Below are 15,014 nucleotides of genomic sequence, written 5' to 3' on the forward strand. Positions count from 1 at the left end.
TAGTAGTAGTAGTAGTAGTAGTAGAAGTAGTAGTAGTAGTAGAAGCAGTAGTAGAAGTACTGGTAGTAGTAGTAGTAGTAGTACTAGTAGTACTGGTAGTAGTAGTACTGGTAGTAGTAGTACTGGTAGTAGTAGGGTTAGGGTTAGTAATAGTAGTAGTTGCAGTTATAATAGATGGTTCAGTGATTGCAGTAGTAATTATAGTTATAGTAGTAGCAGTGTTAGCACTTGTAGTAGTAACAGTTATATGATTAAGTAGTGTAAGTTGTAGTATTAGTACTTTTTAAGTAGACCTTCACAAGGACGAAAGACAAACTCTCACATAAAAGAAGAGAATAACAAATTCTACCAACTAAAGGCAAAAAGTACTTCTATTGATCGTAGTCTGTCCGTTCACTCGCAGGCTCCCCGTTCGTTAACGCCATCATCCATAAAGGTTTTGACGAGCGTCACGCCTACATCGGCGGGATGTTCGGCGCGGGGATCTATTTCGCCGAGAACTCGTCAAAGAGCAACCAGTACGTTTACGGGATCGGAGGAGGGACGGGATGCCCGCTGCACAAAGACCGCTCCTGTTACGTCTGCCACAGGTATAATTATATATAATTAAAGGATATACTTTGACTGGGATTATAATGTTGTGGCCAGGCGGGGAGTTCCGGTCCTTTGAAATGATGCCAACGCGGAAGTAACTAAAAACTGCATTCTATCAAAAGGCCACCAGGGGGCGACCGTTTTGGTGTCAAAAGGACTTCCGTCTCTATACAAGTCAATGGAGAATTCACCAACTTCTCACTTGATTTCTAACCTCAGTAAACGTTTTCAAAATGTGTTTATGGTCTCAATCGCTAGTTTAAAGCCTTCTTCAATGCAGTATGATGTTCATTTGGGACATTTTGGCCTCCCTGATTTTATATGTGATGATAAAGCAGGGTATGCATTAGGGCGTGGCTACGTGGTGATTGACAGGTTGATTGGTTCACAGGTTCAGGAGGGCGGACAGATAGACTACAGGAAATAGCCGTAAACTTGTTTCACACCGACAGTTTTCTCCGGAGTTTTGGGGTTATAGTCGTAACAGCTAACTTGGTTAGCATCACCAGGTTGCCGGTGTAGACTTTGGTAGATCCAGCCCTCGCAACCTCCCCCGCTCCGTCCTCATGCTCCTCCTGATGCCCATATAAGTAGAATCTGTGTTCTTTTTTTCGCGACATGCACCTGAAATGTTCAAGATGGCGCTGCTCAGATCTGATACTATTGGCCTCCGAGCAGCAGTCCACAAACCAATGGGTGACGTCACAGATGCTACGTCCATTTCTTAAATACAGTCTATTGTTGTACACAAACTATTTAGTTTCTCCCTCTGCTGGGCATTTTGAGTACTGTAATTATTTTCTCTCTGTGTTTTGTCCCTCGCAGGCACCTGTTGTTCTGCAGGGTCACTCTGGGTAAATCCTTCCTGCAGTTCAGCGCTATGAAGATGGCTCACTCGCCGCCGGGTCACCACTCTGTGACCGGCAGGCCGAGCGTTAACGGCCTCTCGCTGGCCGAGTATGTCATCTACAGAGGAGAGCAGGTCAGCAACTTTACACATTTATTAATAGGCTTTCATTTCATTTTTTAATGGGCTTTGTTGTGTTTTTGTGTCATTTGTTATTTAAACTCAGCAGTGTTGAAATGACTTCCCTGTCAGATCTTTTCTTCTCTTCTTTGTTTCCAATAATTACTTTAAAACAACTTCGACATCTGATTGTTCAACTGATTGATTGACAGCATCTTAATAATTGGAAACAATTGGAAAAAATGGCAATAACTGTAATTAAATCATATTACAACATTATCCTTTACATTATCCTTTACTTTCTGGAAGCTTTTAAACCACGCTGGACTTGTGTGTGTCTTCGTCTGCATCATGTTCCCTCCAGTCAGCTAGCTAGCAGGATAACTTACTACCGAGCCAAAGTAGCCGAGGGCAGCAGTAAACATTCACTCTGTGTTTCAGGTTCTACTTCAATACAAGAAGCTTAGAGCTCCTCCTAGTGGCTGAAAGTGAGAATTGCTTTCCAGCAGCTGTTATTGAAGCCTTCACACTAGACTACACAGCTCGAGTCTTCATTATTTTTCAATTAAAAACAAACAAAAACGACTACAGCACAACGGTCGACGTTAGACCTGCAAGGGCTCATTTGATTTTAATGACACATTCCTGCAAAAAAAGAGCATTACTTACTTTATTTTGTCATTATAAAGACAAAATTAAATAACCTCCATGTGTGGAAACACTGAGGTATCATTTATGTCGACAGGCAATCTGAAGCTCCGTCTGGACCTTTGGCTCCTGCAGCCGTCAGGTTAGCGTCAGTTTTCCTGTGAAGGCAGAGCGTCGCCTCCTCAGAGTCGCCTCCTACATAAAGCAGCAGGATGTATAAGTGGGCAGCGCCGCTCGAGCTCAGACGATTGGACGTGTAATGTCTTTTCTGCAGAAAACGATAAGCTTGCACAGAAGTGGCACTTCAACAATCCGGCGTGAATAGATGTCCACTCAAGCAATCAGCGGCATTTTTTAGTGTGTTGAAATTAGATGCTGTGGTCGTATTTAAAGGCAGCGGGACTGAAAAGATTAAGAGGAACATTATAACAGCTGCCGGCTGCACTTCACTGAGCTCCGTCCTTATTATCATCACATTTTTCTGTCTTTCAGTCTTTTTTCCCCTAAAAGTGCAAAGATAGTGGCAGAGATGCTGCAGGGAGGTTTAATATGTGACTGAATGCATCTCAAAAGATCACAAGTTGATTTGACAGTATTTTAGTGTAAAGACCATGTTGAATTAGAATATGACTATGGTTAAAGTGTCACACAGAGCTGCCCCGTAATGACTCTGCTCTTCTAATTAAGACAATTATATAACACGATAAACCTTTAGCTCCAAAATGTTAAAATTTTAACACAAATTTCAACAAGTGTAGCTCAACATTTAGAGTCATGATGTTTTTCAATGTAAGCTTCGGCAAAAGGTCTCTGTCGTCTCCATGGTAACCAGACACTATCCTCCAGCCGGGCTTGTTTAATCTCATTATATCATCTAAAGATACAGACCAAAACTTCCTAACACCTTTATAATAAACTACACAGTTCAGTTTATAGTGAGCAGCAAATCAAGATTTTGGTCACTAACTAATCATCATTATTGTCAGTTTTTATTTTCTAACTGAACGTTTTATACAGACCCGTTCACACGCTCACAGCCTCTCTGCTGCCCACAGGCCTACCCAGAGTATCTGATCACCTACCAGATCATGAAGCCTGAAGCAGACGGATGAGGAAGAGGAGGAGGATGAAGAAAGGGTTGAGGACATTACAAAGAAATGCAGAAGAAGAGTGCTCGTCGACGTTCATCAGTCGAGCGTTTGCTTTACTAACTGCTGAATGCACAAACTTTATTTATACAATGTATAAAAACATGTAGGGTTTTTTATCAGATGCCTGTTTTTTGGTTGTTTTTTCTATTGTTAGTTTTTTGCACTTTATTAACGACGGGTTGTATCATGATGTGATGTGATGTGACTGTTCGGTTTTGTCCTTTCGTCTCGTATAATCGTCCAGTGATTCAGGGTACAGCTCTGCACCAGAGGATGTGTCGCTTTCATCAACGTTCAGAAGTCATCGGATAAAACAAATCATCAAATGGGACAAAAAGAAAGTGACATTTTCAGAGAAGGGAGCCTTGTTTTAAGTTTGACCAACATGCCTTTTTTAAATGTTTATTTACCCTGAATGCTTTTAAAATATTTATAAGTCTTTGGGTCTGATTTACTAAAGGTTTGCAAACTCACCCACAAAAAAATGTGCTGCTGATCTACTAACACATATTTTTGGTTTTACTAACAGCATTGACTTTGTCACTAATACTCTCGTACACGGTCGACCATAGAGTGGGAATAATTTAGTTTTCAGACACATTCCTCTTTTTATTTTCTATTCATACACATCACTAATCACCTTTGACCAGGTGCAATGAGATTGATCAATACAATTTTGAGAATATTTATTTTATTTATCTATCAAGAATAAATCACATTGTCACAATCATTTCATGGAAAGAGGTAAAATATATTTTATTCCAAATTTATTGGCGACCATGTATATAGGTTGGTTTTTTTTCTGGTAATATTTCTTTACTATAACTCAATGTGTTTGTTAATCTCTTCCACTAGAAGCTCTAATTCCATGTGATCACCTTTCTGCTCGTCAAAACTCTCCATTAAGACACAAAACCCTGATTTAAATGCTGCTGTCTGCACCTGTTGTTATTTGCAGTTATTATTAGTAGATCACCTGCAAAATGCACCCTAACTAAACTTGCATCTATTGCACTGCGCATGCAATTCAGTACCTTTATTTGGGATCTTAGTAAATGAGGCCCAAAGACAGAAGAATTGTCTTGAAGATGATCAACATTGCAGTTTGATGTTTGCTCTCTTCAGCGTAAAACCTCTTCAGGGTGTTTTGTTGTCTGATGTTGCTGAAAATGATTCATCCTTTTCTGAAGAGCCAACGCTTGCTCAGTCTGTCCTGACAAACATTTCCAAAAACAACTCTATGTGTTGCCTGGCAACGCCCTAACGAGGTGAAGTATTACTTGTATTTTACAAAGATGTTGTGTATACATTTTTTTTTTGTACAAGCATGTTAGTTTATTAATATTTATACTGTGGGTTGATATCTCTTGAGTTGAGTTCACGTTGTCTGAATCGGCCTTAATGAAATTCAGCCTCTGATTGGATAACAGTGTGATGATCAGCCAATCACAACACAAGAAAGCCTGAATATGTTTACTGTTAGCTTACAAACGCACAAATATGGTTTTTCCACTGCAAAGGATCCATCTACTGCACCAGTAATGAGCTTCAGTTCAGGATTAGCTTGTTAGCAGAGCGATAAAAGTAAAATAATCTTTGATCTGTACTCAAACATTCCTGATATATTTCACTCAGAATTACAGCTTAAAACAAATCTCACTTGGTGTTCATAACTACCGTCTGAGTATCTGACATCTCTGGTAAATTCAAACAGTTTTCGTGGTTGTTGAGGAGAAAGAAGAAAAAACAAAGTTCTGATACTTTTGCTGAAATATTGGGCAATTGGAACATTTATTGAAATGAAAGCATGTGAGAAGTTTAGAGGGAAAAATCACTATTTGGTGGAGCTGTTAACAACTCATAGACATCTGAGATGTGAGCCGACTACACACTGCTGTCTGGTTTCATCTTTAACAATGTGTTGTATTTATAAAGCTTGTTATATTTTCCATTGTGTCAAATCTGCATCTGAAAAGTAACTAAAGCTGTCAAATAAATGTAGTGGAGTAGAAAGTACAATATTTCCCTCTGAGATGTAGAAAGTAGCATCACATGGAAATACTACAGTAGAGTACAAGTACCTCAAACTGTACTACAGTAAAGTACAAGTACCTCTAACTGTAGCACAGTAGAGTACAAATACCTCAGACTGTACTACAGTAGAGTACAAATACCTCAGACTGTAGTACAGTAGAGTAAAAGCATTCAGTCTTACTTTTGGTAAAAAATGGTGCAAATGTCATTTCAAATGATATAAAACCAACAAAAATACTAAATGTACATTTTAACAAACCTGATGCTGCTTTTTCGCTGTTTTGCCATGTTGGTATTTGATAGTGAAGCTGGGCGGTTTATACATTTTAACAAGTTCCCCTAGACTGGTTCAGATGTGTGAAACTGAGCTGTTGAATCTGTTCATTAGTGTCCAGTTAGTTGTTAATCGGCTGCATCACGATGCTGTTAGCTGCACAGCGGCAGACACTCCGGAGGAAATAAATAACTTCTTAATGATTCGGCCTCTGATTTTATGATTTGTTTGTATGTGCATTAAGCTTAAATTAAAGCTGAGGCTAAAAGGTGCTGGACCGACAGGAGAGTAAGACTCACAATATGGTTCCTTTTAAAAAATAAAAACCTGATGGGGAGCCATTTTTAATATTTTTTGTAAATGGTGAAAAGTCCAAAAACTTGAGGGGAATGTGTTAAAATACTGCCAGTGTGTGTAATGTTACTACCTCTGCCACTTCCTTGTAATGATGCGAGATAGTTTGCACATGCTCAGAAATGTCCATAGCCTTGGTTGCTAAGGTGTTTCCACTCATATCTCAGATGTGATTCAGCTTCAACATTTACGGATGTGATTTGAGGAGTTGAACATTTGCAGTAAAGGACAAATGAAATCCTGCTACTATAGTTAGTTTATGTAGAAGCTTCCTGAAGCCGACCAATCAGAGCAGAGTGGGCTCATCATGGGGGGGGGGGGGGGGGGGGTGCTTAAAGAGACAGGAGCTAAGACCGCCTGTTAATAGACAGAGGCTGAACTGAGCGGCTGCATAAAGGACCATTAGAAGATAGATAAGGAGTTTAACTGGAAATCATGCAAAGATATCCCAGTAGTGAATATTAATAAAGAGCTGGGGATGTGAAGAATATGCTTTTTAATCTTTACACAGCCTTTTTTTGTGCTCACAATATTCAGTTTGCAGCTGCTGTAGAGGAAACTCTGCTCCTCTAAAGCTAAAATATAGAAAGTAAACTCCAGGAACAGGCTTCATCTTTTCAGGGAGACACAAGTGACTAGTGGTACACAGTCTAGACAGACATGACATTGGCTCTTTTTAATGACCTCGCTCCTTTCAGACACGATCTGCAGACATCACATACAGCCACGGACCGTCTGTCTGGAAGTCGATTGACATCCGATTGGGTCCAACAGGCCCATCAGTCTGAATGACGGCAGCGCAGATTGTTTGAACACATGCCAGCTTCAGTCAGCCTCACACTGTCAGATCCTGAACTCACCATACTCAGATCCCCAAGGCACAATTAAAATTTTAAATTCCATCCTGACGGCTTTCTGCTTTTGGAAACAGCTGCATATTGTCAGAATCCTCACCTGAGCTAACCTGTTCAGATGTCTGCTTTTCTAACCAAACTGCAACATTATACTAGTTGTCTGGGGTTTTAAAAACTGATTCATTTTCACAGCATTATCATTGAAAGCAGTCACCAAATGCTTTTTGTAATATTTTCAGATACACCAGCTGCATGGCTCTATGGATGGGAATGCCAACTGATTGGTCCAGACTGTCCAGAAGTATTGGATGGATTGTCATGAAATTGGGTGCAGATATTCACGTTCCACAGAGGATTAATTGTAATAACTTCCTGCGAGTGTGCCGATGATCCCGTTTGTTGGTGCAACAATGCAGCTTTTCTATCAAGCAGCACAGTTCATTCTGACTTAACATTTTGGACATATCTGCAGGTCCATTACAAAAAACAGTAGGCTCCAGATAAAAGGGGTCATGACAGTATTGGTTAAATTAGCTGTGTTCCAATGCTTCCAAAACCAAGAAGAATACCTTGTGTAAGATGAGTTCATGAAGCCATACATTTTCTACATTAAAGCATAAAAGTTTCCCATTAAGCAGCTTTATAAACTAGCTCAAGAGTTTCCTCAGGGGCTTTCAGACAAGTGCTCTTTCTTTACAGCTGAATCCTGTTTAAGAAGGTTAGAGGCAGTATATACACCTTTCACTACAGCTTTCCTTCATGGTTTGGACACCACTGAAAACAAGCGTATACTCTCAGAGGCATGTGTGATCCAATCACTGAAACCACTTGCTGAGGTGATCTTGGATTACATCTTTAACACGAATGCATCTCCAGCATGGCTAGGTGCTTGATTTTTTACATCCAAAGTCACTAATTGACGAGTGGCCCAGTATGTTTGTCCATATTAGTTTAATCTTTTATCCCATACTAGCACTGAAACTGACAGTTGACTGATGTACTGTGTGCAGGGCCATTTGTCTTGTGTGGAAGTGATGTAGGAAGAAACAAAAATCTGTACACAAATAGTCAGCTTGAGACAAGTATGAACAGCGATGTCTCATCTGTTCACCCAAGAAGCAGGTTAATGCCAGAGTGAGACAGGACCACATTTTGTTTTCAATTCTTACTGTTAAATGTTTGTTTTATGTAAAGCACATTGGGTATGAAATGCACTATATAAATAAAGCTGCCTTGCTTTAACTTAGGACCCTATACCATTGTTTATGGGAGTGTCCAAAATTAAGTACTGGGAGAAAGTCGTTGTGAATATATCTACGGTTGTAGGAGTAAAAGTGCCCCACCAAGCAAAGTTGTGTATACCCAGACAAGTTAGCTCAAAACATAGAATTTTGGACTCCTGCAGGCCAGGAGAATGATAGCTCAAACTTGGAAAAAGAAATAGATATACCTTCAATAAACGTGTGGCTGAAGGAAATGGCATCCTGTGTGGTACTGGAAAGACTGACTTATATAACCAGAAGAATTTTAAGTGGAAACCCTTATTGGACTTTCTTGCAAATCAGAGTGCACAACCTTGACTTTGTTGTGAGATGCTGAGTCGTTACCATTTACTTTTGTAAATATGTCGAACATGTGAAATGTCATTTATGAGACAAGTCAGTGGTCACGTTTCACTTATGTCTGTAAGTGAAAAATTCAATAAAAATATTGTTGAAACAACCCACTGTCATAGGCAGTGCTTAAGAGAAACCTATGGTTAGTTTAGAACCTTAATTTCATTATGTGTTGAAATTCTGTATGGAAAAGACAGGCACACAAGTTTGTCATGGTTAAGTTTTTATTAAAAGACATTCATCCACATGTGTTTACCCTGCAACAAGACAGAAGGGTTAGTCACCAGACAGTTGAAATAAGCTCAAGTTTCAGTTTGTAATGTTTTACCTCATTAAACCTTCTTTCCTCCTTTGGAGTAAATCCCTGGTGCAGATATGCTTTTGGACCTCATGACTGGTGGTTCAGGAAACTCAGGGGAGTAAGTCTTGTGGGAGAAGGCCTCTCTGTCTCGCACATAGCCATTCCTGGACTGGACGATGTAGGATGAAGGCATGGGAGGGGAAGTCTCCTGACTCCCGCTAAGCTGCATCCCCTGAGCAGATTCCAGGAAGCTCAAGTCAATGAAAGGACGAGCCTCTAGCCAAGCGTTCAGGTCAGAGGCTGCACCAGCTGTGGCGAAACCAGGAGAAGCCATGGCTCCTTCAGGCTGAGGGTCCCAAGGATGAGAGCTACCACTGACGGGGCTTCTATAAGGTAAAGCATTATAGCCAGCTGCTGTGTTTCTGCTTGGCTGGCCTGAAGACAAAAAAAAAAATAGAAAGTCAGTTAAATAGAGTTATAACTGAAGGTAAACACCCAAGCCATAATATGGGCTTCAGGAAGGAGAGAACACATTAAACTAGTTTCATGTTTAATTTATATGCAAGTTTAAGTTTGTACCGGTATTCCTAGCAGGGTATGCAAAGCCTGAAGAAGCTCCATACATGGAGCTTGAGCCATAAGGGAAAAGAATATCATGATCTCCAGCAGCTGTGTCTCTGCTTGGATAACCTGAAGGAAAAGCAAAATTAGATGCAAATGAAAGTCAAGTAAAGCTTCAGTGTGTATTTCTTGCATGCTTTAGTAAAGCAGAAATTCGAATAAAAACTGAACATAAAAATACCCAAACCATAATTTGGCCCTTAGGAATGCAAGGTAACGAGACAGCTCAGTCATGGTTCTAAAGCTAGTTTAAGTGTGTACCTGTGTTCCCAGCAGGGTATGCAAAGCCTGAAGATCCATACATGGGGCTTGAGCCAGCAGCAGGCTGATGCTGCACTGGGAAGCTGGGAGTCTTCTTCCCAGTTCCAACAGGAGGGCTGACGTAACCTGCACCGGAGTAGGGAACGATGGGAATGGAGGTGGACCCTGGAGCAGATCCACCACCGTAGGGGACGATGGGAATGGAGCTGGACCCAGGAGCAGATCCACCACCGTAGGGGACGATGGGAATGGAGCTGGACCCAGGAGCAGATCCACCACCGTAGGGGACGATGGGAATGGAGCTGGACCCAGGAGCAGATCCACCACCGTAGGGGACGATGGGAATGGAGCTGGATCCAGGAGCAGATGAACCACCGTAGGGGACGATGGGAATGGAGGTGGATCCAGGAGCAGATGAACCATCATAGGCTACAGGAGCCATGTAGGGATATCCAGGATATTTGTAGTCTGGAAGGAGAGAGATGGGTCACAAACAAGATTAATCTTGAATCTTACAGTCTTGGACAGCTTGAGGATCATAATGTCATGATTATTTTGTCTGAAAGGGGCAAAGAAACAAACATTACCTCCTGCTGCAGGAAAGCATGCACCACTGCTAAATAACAGCAGACAGATCCAAGAAACCCTGTAACAGTATTAACAAGCAAGTTATTTCCAGCATGAAGGTTAAACTGCCTGAGAAGTTACTAACATCAGCTGTATCATCTTCAAAAGGAAAATCAAAGACATTTAACTCACCTTAAAGAGACTCCAAGCACCATGTTTGACACAAACAACAGTAGTTCAGCTTCAGCAGCAGACAGGAGGAGGATACAGACCTAAAGCTTGAAGCTGTGAGTTGTATGTGGCTGCTCGCTCCTTATATTGCAGCTCTGCATGCTCTCTGCTCCAATCACAGTCATTGATGACACCTGGAGTCCAATCAGAGGCTGAATCACCTGTTTCTCATCATAGAGGAAGAACTGTTACCCAACCTCAAACTTAGTTTCATTGTATACATGCAATGAAAATAAAGATCTGTCTATCTATATCTTTCAGTCTGTCTGTCCATCCGTCAGTCCGTCTGTCATTGACCTTTGACCTAAAGGCACCAGCCATGGGAGGAAAATGGACAGTTGGAATGAATGACTGTTATGTTCGTTACCAAGCTTAATCAACCATCCTCCCTTTTTCTCTTACATAACTGTCTTTTAAGTCATAAATGTTGGGAGAACCCAATTTTATTTCAGTCAATGCAGTCCATCAATAGAACACCAAGGATCCTTCTTCTTTCAAAACTCGCCCCTCTAGACTGTAAAAGCTTTAACTCTTTGTCTTTGTCAGCCGTGATTGCCATGAAGTGTCCAGAAAGGAATTCTCAACCAAGATGAAAGTCTTCAAAGATGCCAAATGATGAGCCGGCTGACATTTGAGTATCCATTGTTCTAATACTCTTTTTTTTTTTAGCTTAGTCCTTCTCAGCGTTAGATTCAGTATCTTGGAAAAAGTGTTGAACCAGGACACTTCATCTGGAGACCCGAGAATCACACCGGATCTGTTTCACATGCCTTGGTTCTTTATGGGGAAGTTTGCCCATCATCAAGCCTTCATCACCACAGATACTGTAGAAAAAATAATCTACCATGCTTCTGTCTCACAAGTGATGCAAGGTCTACTCAAAAATTCAAGTTGTATTGCCTGTAGTTAGTCTTGTAAACATACATTATAAATAACCTATTTACTTATACCATATCCTTACTGTTTCCCCATTAATCCCTTAATATTTAACTTCATAGTCAAGTTGTATTCTGTATAAGATGGGGGTCCCAGTATTCAGAGTTCATGACTTTCAGTTTTAAGACTGATTTTAATTTCCTCTGAATCAGGACATGGTGCCCCATTAACTTCACAATTGTGAATATACTTTGAATATGTGAGCCTACTTGATTCATTAACACACTATCCTCTAGGGTGACTTTTCTCTTGTTGCATTGTTAGTAATATACCTGGCATTAACATGCATCTCAGGAGATCTGATCACAAGTGGACAGCACTGAAAACAAGCGTATACTCTCAGAGGCATGTGTGATCCAATCACTGAAACAACTTGCTGAGGTGATTTTGGATTACATCTGTAACACTAATGCATCTCCGGCATGGCTAGGTGCTTGATTTTTTACACCCAAAGTCACTAATTGACGTGTGGCCCAGTACATTTGTCCATATGAGTTTAATCTTTTATCCCATACTAGCACTGAAACTGACAGTTGACTGATGTACTGTGTGCAGGGCCATTTGTGGAAGTGATGTAGGAAGCAACAAAAATCTGTACACAAGTAGTCAGCTTGAGACAAGTATGAACAGCGATGTCTCATCTGTTCACCCAAGAAGCAGGTTAATGCCAGAGTGAGACAGGACCACATTTTGTTTCCAATTCTTACTGTTAAATGTTTGTTTTATGTAAAGCACATTGGGTATGAAATGCACTATGTAAATAAAGCTGCCTTGCTTTAACATAGGACCCTATACTATTGTTTATGGGAATGTCCAAAATTAAATAGTGGAAGAGTTGTTGTGAATATATCTACGGTTGTAGGAGTAAAAGTGCCCCACCAAGCAAAGTTGTGTATACCCAGACAAGTTAGCTCAAAACATAGAATTTTGATTAACTTTGGACTCCTGCAGGCCAGGAGAATGATAGCTCTTTCTTGGGGGTGACAAAAAGATATACCTTCGATAAACATTTTGCGGAATGAAATGGCATCCTGTGTGGTACTGGAAAGACTAACTTACATAACCAGAGGAAAGGTTGAAGAATTTGAAAAAGTGGAGACCCTTATTGGACTTCTTTGCAAATCAGAGTGCACAATCTTGACTTTGTGAGTCGTTACCATTTACTTTTGTAAATATGTCGAACATGTGAAATGTCATTTATGAGACATGTAAGTCAGTGGTCATGTTTCACTTATGTCTGCAAGTTAAAAATGTAATAAAAATATTGTTGAAACAACCCACTGTCATAGGCAGTGCTTAAGAGAAACCTGTGGTTAGTTTAGAACCTTAAAATTTCATTATGTGTTGAAATTCTGTATGGCAAAGACAGGCACACAAGTTTGTCATGGTTAAGTTTTTATTAAAAGACATTCATCCACATGTGTCCATGAGGGCTGAAGCTCAGTTTACCCTGCAACAAGACATAAGGGTTAGTCACCAGACAGTTGAAATAAGCTCAAGTTTCAGTTTGTAATGTTTTACCTCATTAAACCTTCTTTCCTCCTTTGGAGTAAATCCCTGGTGCAGATATGCTTTTGGACCTCATGACTGGTGGTTCAGGAAACTCAGGGGAGTAAGTCTTGTGGGAGAAGGCCTCTCTGTCTCGCACATAGCCATTCCTGGACTGGACGATGTAGGATGAAGGCATGGGAGGGGAAGTCTCCTGACTCCCGCTAAGCTGCATCCCCTGAGCAGACTCCAGGAAGGTCAAGTCAATGAAAGGACGAGCCTCTAGCCAAGCGTTCAGGTCAGAGGCTGCACCAGCTGTGGCGAAACCAGGAGAAGCCATTGCTCCTTCAGGCTGAGAGCTACCACCAACAGGGCTTCTATAAGGTAAAGCATTATAGCCAGCAGCTGTGTTTCTGCTTGGCTGGCCTGAAGACAAAAAGAAATAGAAAGTCAGTTAAATAGAGTTATAACTGAAGGTAAACACCCAAGCCATAATATGGGCTTCAGGAAGGAGAGAACACATTAAACTAGTTTCATGTTTAATTTATATGCAAGTTTAAGTTTGTACCTGCATTCCTAGCAGGGTACGCAAAGCCTGAAGAAGCTCCATACATGGAGCTTGAGCCATAAGGGAAAAGAATATCATGATCTCCAGCAGCTGTGTCTCTGCTTGGATAACCTGAAGGAAAAGCAAAATTAGATGCAAATGAAAGTCAAGTAAAGCTTCAGTGTGTATTTCTTGCATGCTTTAGTAGAGCACAAATTCGAATAAAAACTGAACAGAAAAATACCCAAACCATAATTTGGCCCTCAGGAATGCAAGGTAACGAGACAGCTCAGTCATGGTTCTAAAGCTAGTTTAAGTGTGTACCTGCGTTCCCAGCAGGGTATGCAAAGCCTGAAGATCCATACATGGGGCTTGAGCCAGCAGCAGGCTGATGCTGCACTGGGAAGCTGGGAGTCTTCTTCCCAGTTCCAACAGGAGGGCTGACGTAACCTGCACCGGAGTAGGGAACGATGGGAATGGAGGTGGACCCTGGAGCAGATCCACCACCGTAGGGGACGATGGGAATGGAGCTGGACCCAGGAGCAGATCCACCACCGTAGGGGACGATGGGAATGGAGCTGGACCCAGGAGCAGATCCACCACCGTAGGGGACGATGGGAATGGAGCTGGACCCAGGAGCAGATCCACCACCGTAGGGGACGATGGGAATGGAGCTGGATCCAGGAGCAGATCCACCACCGTAGGGGACGATGGGAATGGAGCTGGATCCAGGAGCAGATGAACCATCATAGGCTACAGGAGCCATGTAGGGATATCCAGGATATTTGTAGTCTGGAAGGAGAGAGATGGGTCACAAACAAGATAATCTTGAATCTTACAGTCTTGGACAGCTTGAGGATCATAATGTCATGATTATTTTGTCTGAAAGGGGCAAAGAAACAAACATTACCTCCTGCTGCAGGAAAGCATGCACCACTGCTAAATAACAGCAGACAGATCCAAGAAACCCTGTAACAGTATTAACAAGCAAGTTATTTCCAGCATGAAGGTTAAACTGCCTGAGAAGTTACTAACATCAGCTGTATCATCTTCAAAAGGAAAATCAAAGACATTTAACTCACCTTAAACAGAGTCCAAAAACCATGTTTGACACAAACAACAGTAGTTCAGCTTCAGCAGCAGACAGGAGGAGGATACAGACCTAAAGCTTGAAGCAGTGAGTTGTATGTGGCTGCTTGCTCCTTATATTGCAGCTCTGCATGCGCTCTGCTCCAATCACAGTCATTGATGACACCTGGAGTCCAATCAGAGGCAGAATCACCTGTTTCTAATCATAGAGGAAGAACTGTTACCCAACCTCAAACTTAGTTTCATTGTATACATGCAATGAAAATAAAGATCTGTCTATCTATGTCTTTCTGTCTGTCTGTCCATCCGTCCGTCTGTCATTGACCTTTGACCTAAAGGCACCAGCCATGGGAGGAAAATGGACAGTTGGAATGAATGACTCTGTTTTGTTCGTTACCAAGCTTAATCAACCATCCTCCCTTTTTCTCTTACATAACTGTCTTTTAAGTCATAAATGTTGGGAGAACCCAATTTCATTTCA

General features: G+C 41.3%; 1 protein-coding gene and 1 pseudogene across 1 annotated transcript in view; one reads left to right on the forward strand and one right to left on the reverse strand.

The window, feature by feature from the left end:
- Nucleotides 1-3,321, forward strand: part of LOC134003155 (poly [ADP-ribose] polymerase tankyrase-2-like) — a 12,861-nt pseudogene extending 9,540 nt beyond the window's left edge.
- The window catches only part of LOC134003428 (peroxiredoxin-like 2A), a 283,623-nt gene that overhangs the window by 201,195 nt on the left and 67,414 nt on the right, over nt 1-15,014 (reverse strand). The window lies entirely within an intron of this gene.

This window comes from Scomber scombrus, chromosome 21, assembly GCF_963691925.1.
Source record: "Scomber scombrus chromosome 21, fScoSco1.1, whole genome shotgun sequence".
In the NCBI taxonomy this organism is placed as follows: domain Eukaryota; kingdom Metazoa; phylum Chordata; class Actinopteri; order Scombriformes; family Scombridae; genus Scomber; species Scomber scombrus.